This window comes from Dipodomys spectabilis, unplaced genomic scaffold (assembly GCF_019054845.1).
Source record: "Dipodomys spectabilis isolate Male_0828 unplaced genomic scaffold, ASM1905484v1 ptg000301l, whole genome shotgun sequence".
Lineage (NCBI taxonomy): Eukaryota > Metazoa > Chordata > Mammalia > Rodentia > Heteromyidae > Dipodomys > Dipodomys spectabilis.
The window spans coordinates 10244583-10251447 of record NW_024870978.1 but is presented as its reverse complement, the minus strand read 5'-3'; positions in this window follow the sequence as shown (position 1 = coordinate 10251447).

Genomic DNA, 6865 nt, shown 5'->3' with positions numbered 1-6865 from the left:
AAGCCCCCTCAATGGCTATAGGTGGGTCTCTCTACCCCATTTGCCAGTCCTAGTCCAGCACAGACTCTGCCAGAACCGTGATTAGTAGACTAAACAGCTTTGTGGACCAACCCCCCCCCCCTCATTCTATTTTCTGGGGGAATCTTCAAAGACCGAGTATAGATAGAATAGGCTGCTATGTCCCCATTGGCACCAATAGTATTTAGCCATTTTCGTCAAAATCACAGCCAGAGAACCAATGATTAAAGTCAAAATCAAATCTGGGAGCAAGTCTTAACATGTAGAGCTAGGACATTTATCATTGCTGGGGGCCTCTGTTGACCTCAAAGGGAGCCAGTGAGATAGGGGCAGGGATGAGGCTGCCGTGGGACTTCTCTCTGTGTCCTGTACCTTATAAGGATTCTCAAATCAAGGTCGGGCCAAATAATAATGACAAATAATAATATTGATTACTAACAACTGTTGTATTGAGAGATGAAGGTTACATTTATTTTATTTTTACCCCATCAAATGTCCATACCTCCCCATAGAGTATTTATTATTATTAATGTCCTTACTTAATCTTCATTTCACATATCAGAAAATGGTATTCAGAGAGATTAAGCCACTGACTAGAGCCACACAGCTCAAAATCAAAATAGTATGACGATAAGAATACTATCTGAGGCAGGTGCTGGTACCTCTTGCTTGTAATCTTAGTTACTTAGTAGGCTGAGGTCTGAGGATCACGGTTTACAGCCATGATCTCCGATTAACCACTAAAATGCCTGCAATGGAGCTGTAGGACAAGTTGTAGGGTGCTACTTTTGAGTGAAAGAGCTAAGGGATAGTGCCCAGATCTTGAGTTCATGCTCTGGTACTGGCACCAAACAACAACAATAAAAATGGCTCATAACCATCACCCAAGACTATCTCCCACACACCAACAAAAACGCAGACCCGAAGGTGTGACTCAAGAGGTACAGTACTAGTCTCAAGCAGAATAAGCTAGGGGAAAATGTCTACACGTTAATTTCAACCCCTCCCCACTATAAACTTGTGTGTATATGTATACGTATATGTATATGTATATATAATGTGTCACACATATATACACATGTATCAAAGTATACATACATGTGTATATGCTGATTGGGGGATATCAGGCCTGATAGCTCAAGCAAGAGAAAAATTTTGCATCATTCAGCCTATAGATAGAGACTCAGAATTTCTATACTGCAGCTAAGTGGCAAAATTTGAGTATGCTCAAATTCTGAAATTCATCAAATCATTGGATAAAGTCCATTCTATTTAGGAAGGGTAATCATCTTTTTTTGCTTTGTTTTGTTTTTGGTTTTTGCCAGTCCTGGAGCTTGAACTCAGGGCCTGGTCACTGTCCATGAGCTTCTTTGGCTCGAGGACAGTGCTCTACCACTTGAGCCACAGCGTCACTTCTAGCTTTTTGTTCATGTGGTAGTGAGGAATCAAACCCAGGGCTTCATGCATGCTAGGCAAGCACTCTAACACTAAGCCACATTCCCAGCCCGTAATAAATCTTCTTTACTCAATGTTAAAAATTATTTAAATCTATCTGTTTATATTTACCCATGTGATTAAAATGGTAATCACCTTCAAAAATATTTTCATGACAATATTTACACTGATGTTTGACTAAAAAATGAAGCACTACATGCTAGCAGAAATAATGTGTTAAAATAGACCATCTCTAGCCATGTGTTGTTGGCTCAAGGCTGTAATTCTAGCTATTCAAGAAGTTTAGAGCTGAGGATTGAAGTTTTATGAGACTCATTTCCAATTAACTACCTTAGAAAACTAATGTGAATTTATGGTAGAAATGGCAAAAGATCCCAGGGATATTGCCCAGGACCTGAGTACAAGCAATAACACTGGGGTGTGCATGAGCATGAACACACACACACACACACACACACACACACACACACACATAGACATACATCACTATCATTAGAATATCATGACTCCACTCACAGGAGATCTGCAACAGTCAAATTGTGAGAAAGGAAGTAGAATGGTAGGTTTCCTGAGACTGGGGAAATGGATGGATGGATGGTGCTGTTTAATAAGTGCTTAATTTCAGGTTGGATTCTGAGAAAGTTCTAGAGGTTGGTATCAGTGAGGCTGCATGAAAATGTGAATAAACTTAAAGCTACTGAAGTGTACAATTATAACTGGTTCATATGACACATTTTATGCTCTGGTTATTTTCCCAGGATGAGAGAACAGATAACAGTGCAGCCAGAGGGGGCCTGGACATGAAAAGATGGGAGGAGGCGAATCCCCTTTTAGTGTTCACTCATTCAGTTTCTCACCAACAAACATCTGCTGTTGGGCCATTTGTGCTGGGCTTATGCCAGGTTGAAGAAAAAGCAGTGAGTGGCTGTCTGTCACTGGCGCTCTATCATTTCAGCCACATCTGTACTTCTGGCTTTTGTACGTTAATTGGAGATAAAACTCTCAGATTTTGCTGCCTAGGCTGGCTTTGAACTTCAATCCTCAGATTTCAGCCTCAATGTACTATGTTAAACAAATGATTGGAACTTGCTCTTTGTTGTTGTTGGTTTTGGTTGTCAGGCTAGAACTTAGGGCCCAAGCACTGTACCTCAGTTCTTCTGCTTAAGGCTAGCATTCTACCAGTTTGAATTATTACACTACTTTTGGTTTTCTGGTGATTAATTGGAAATAAGTTTCACAGACTTTACTGCTCAGACTGGCCTTGAACCTTGATCCTCTGATCTCAGCCTCTTTAGTAGTTAGGATTGCAGCTGAGCCAATTACACATTGCTGGGAACTTGCTCCTTCATGAATGAAGGGGTTCTGATTATCTCCATTTTCCAGATACAGAAACACAGGAAACAATTTGAAATTACTTGTATGTGATGTCAAACGTTAGTAAATGCTGGAGCTGGGACTTTTCTCCTGGACTTTCCAATTGCAAAACTCACCTTCAAATAATACTCCATTAGTGTGTGGCTTTTGTTATCCCCTACCCTCACATTCCTGTAACAAGGAATCAAGAATGCCCAGAGGTGTGACTAAGTACTTGGCTGTCTAGTGAGGAGAGTGCCTGGGTCTGAGTCTGATCTTCACTACTGAAATTGGATTGAGATGTTTGTTTGACCAGGATTTAAGTTTTGTGATGCTGGCCCTGGCAAATCATTGGTTCTGTTCTAGTGTCCTGGTTTGTAAGACTAAGATAATGATTACCTATCTCATAGGTTTATTACCAAGTTCACAAAGAAAAAGGTGGGTTGGTGCCTAGCATACAGTCAGCAACCCATTGACGTCATCTCTTTATTACATTGAATAAAGATGGCAGCCTATGGCTGGTTGTCCAGTTCAGTGGTAAAGCCTATACTTATTTAGCATGGTGTGCAGGAGGAAGGTTGTGAGGGGAGAGGAGGAAGAACCAAGAAGAAGGAAGAAGGGGTGGAATGTGGTCAGGCAAAAGCAGCTCAAGCCTGTAATCCTAGCTACTTAGGAGGCTAAGATCTGTGGATGGTGGATTAACCCAGTCTGGCCAGGAAAATGTATGAGACTCTTAAGTCTAATAAAGTACTTAGAAAAAGCTAGAAACGGCATTGTTCCTCAAGGGGTAGAGTACTACCCTTGACTGAGCAAATTAGGCTCAGGGACAGTGCTTAGAACTGAGTTCCAGTTCTAGGCAGGGCTCAATCAATCAATCAATCAATCAATCAATCAATCAATCAATCAATCAAGAAGTAGAAGTGGAAAATTCGGTTGTGTGTTAATCATGAATTTTTTTTGCTATGACAAAATACTTGACAGAAATATCTTAGGAATTTATTTTGCTCAGTGTCATAGATTTCAGGCAGTCATGGCAGAGCAGAATATGGTGGACATGGAGAAGGGGGAGGAGTAAGAGAGGGAGAGGGAGTGCTTCCATGGGAGGATTCTCTTTTCTCCTCTTTAATTCCATATGGAAAGCCAGCTTAGGGACTATGCCACCCATGTTTAGGAGGCGTATCTGCTTCAGTTAGTCTGCTATGGAAACCCCCCAAACACACCCAGAGTTAGATGGGTGCATCTAAACACAATCAAATCAATCTCAATTAAGTTTATCCTCAAGATTAACCATCACAGTTGCCAACTTCATTTACCTCCAAATTTACCTTCCTTGTTCTCTCACAACCCACGTATCATTTATCATTCTTGTTTTTTTTTCACTTTTAGATTAGTGTGTGTGTGTGTGTGTGTGTGTGTGTGTGTGTGTGTGTGTGTGTGTGTGTGTGTGTGCTTTAATTGGAAAAAATTGAATATAAAACAGATTATTCCATTGGGACCTTAGAAAACCATTGTATCAGTCCTATCTCCATTTCCACTAGATCCTCTAAGTTTCCACTTAAGCAATATCATTTCAAATATTTTCTCATCCAATATGAAGAAATCTTCCATTCGGTGTCATGTAGGATTAGAGGACAGAAAAACACATTTAAGAAATAGGCCATGGAGCTTATCTCACAATGGCAAAAGTTAAGGGACCATTATACATTCTCTGGAATATGAAATTCCAAAATCAGACATGTTCTACTCAGATTTGTTGTCCCTGGAGTGACTGAGACCTGCACATCTGAGTTAGGGTAGAAAGAAAGAGAAAAGTGCAGCAGTGGTTTAGTAGTGGTGATTGTGATAAAATGCATGCAGCATACCCCAATGTTTAAAAAATATAACAATTACCATTTATAGTCTGGAAGTAACCTAAGGATAGACAGCAAATGAAGAAAATACTAAAGGTTAGTAAGATATCTGAGTTTTTAGAGAGCTTTTATGTTTATGTTTAAAGAACATAATTTTTTTAAACACAACACTTATATCCTCCCTCTTCAAAGGACAGAAATTCCACAGAGCAGTTGGAGAGAGGCACAGAGGCCTCTCGTCCGTTTAGTTGTAATTGTACAGATTTCTGCCTTCCAAGGTTGGGAACAAGTATCGCTCATCTTAGGCTCCCATATTCCTCTCATAAACAAGACAACAATAAGCTAATATTAGTGGAACTTCTCAGTGTGCTGAAGGCCAAAGAAGCAGCACCTTGCTAGGCAAACCCTGAAAAGCCTGTGGACATACTCATGTTTGGTCCTTGGAACAGCTCTGTAGAAAAGTAAACTTTTCTATAATAGTCTAACTTAGCAGAACCAGAGAAATAAATGAGTTCTGTCCACAGTTTTTATTCTTTGTTACTTTACATGTTCTATTTTATTAACAATGATAAGATATGCAAATAGTCAGTAAGTGTGACCACAATGGAAAAGCATATCTATTGGAAGAGAAGCCCGATTTCAGATTTAATTGACAGATTTTAAGGACTATACTACTACTACTACTACTACTACTAATAATAATAATAATAATAATAATAAGCAGGAAATAGAGCTATTGGAAGATAACCCCAGTGGCAGAGGGAGAGAAAATGGTTTAAAATGTACATTTATAAAGTTCATATAGACTCATATGCTGGTGGCTCATGCTTGTAATACTAGCTTGTCAGTAGGATAGGATCTGAAGACCAGGGATTAAAATCAACCTGGATAGTAAAATCCAAAATAACCTCTAATAAGTTGATCAAAATAATAGATTTAAGTGGTAGAGAGCAACTCCAGAGGGGAAAAACAAAAGGTAAAGGAAACTTCAAACAGGAACAAAAGAAAGTGTTAACAGTTATATATGTAGGATTTCGTATATGACATTTTCATATATGCTTATAATGTATTCTATTTGGTACATCTCCCTCCCTTCATCATGATGTAAAATAGTTTGGACATGTTTCATTGTTTTATTCTCATACAAGTAAACAATGTTGACCATGTTTATTCTCTTCTATCAAAATTCTTTAAAAGCATTTACAAAAACAATATAATGAAGTAGGTTAAAATTATATTAGGAAGGAGAGTGGATGAGGAAGTATGATTGAGTGAGGTCAATGAAATAAATTATATTCTTGCATTAAACTGTGACCACGAGACTACCCTGTGTACTGAAAATACGTTAATAAAAATATCTGTTTTTCAAAAAGAACAGTTGATAACCAATATCCTACCTAATGGTGAAACTTCCTATACTAATCTCCAAAAATCAGCAACAAGATATCCTTATCTACTGTTACCACTTGTAAGCTGAAGGAAATGGAGTTGCAAGGAAAATCAATTTGACAATAGAAATGTCCATTTCTGTGTCAATAGGAAGGAGTGTAATTATCTTTTGTGAAGATAATATTATCTTTTATTTATGTCATCCTGGGCCTAGAACCCAGGGATTGTGTTCTGTTCCTGAGCTTTCTACTCAAAGCTAGATTTCTATCCCTTGAACTGCAGCTCCACCCCTGTTTTTTCTTATGGTTAACGGGAGTAAGAGTCTCAGGAGTCTCATATACTTCTTTGCAGGGACTCGCTTCCAACTGCAATCCTCAGAAATCAGCCTCCTGAGCAGCGAAGATTACAGGCAGCAGCAACTGGCTCCCAAATCTCACCTTATTTTTTATTTAGAAAATTACAATAATTCGCTAAAAATTATTATGTTCAATAACAGTTCAATGAAGTACTAGGGAATATTGTGTGTTTAAAAATAATTGGATTTACATTTGTGAGCAATAAAAAATTAAGAATAATATAGGGAGTAAGTTCTCTTTATACAAGTATAAAAATAAAGTACTTAGAAATAAATGTATCAAAAATGTAACCTTGAACAATGAAAACTAAATTACACAGTAAATCTTGAAAGCACTCCAGTTTTCACTTGATATCCTATTCTGCTTACCTCTCAGGAATTTACTTTTACAGAAAAAAACTAATATTTTTTCTTTATATTATTATAAGGACTCTCAAGTGGAAAT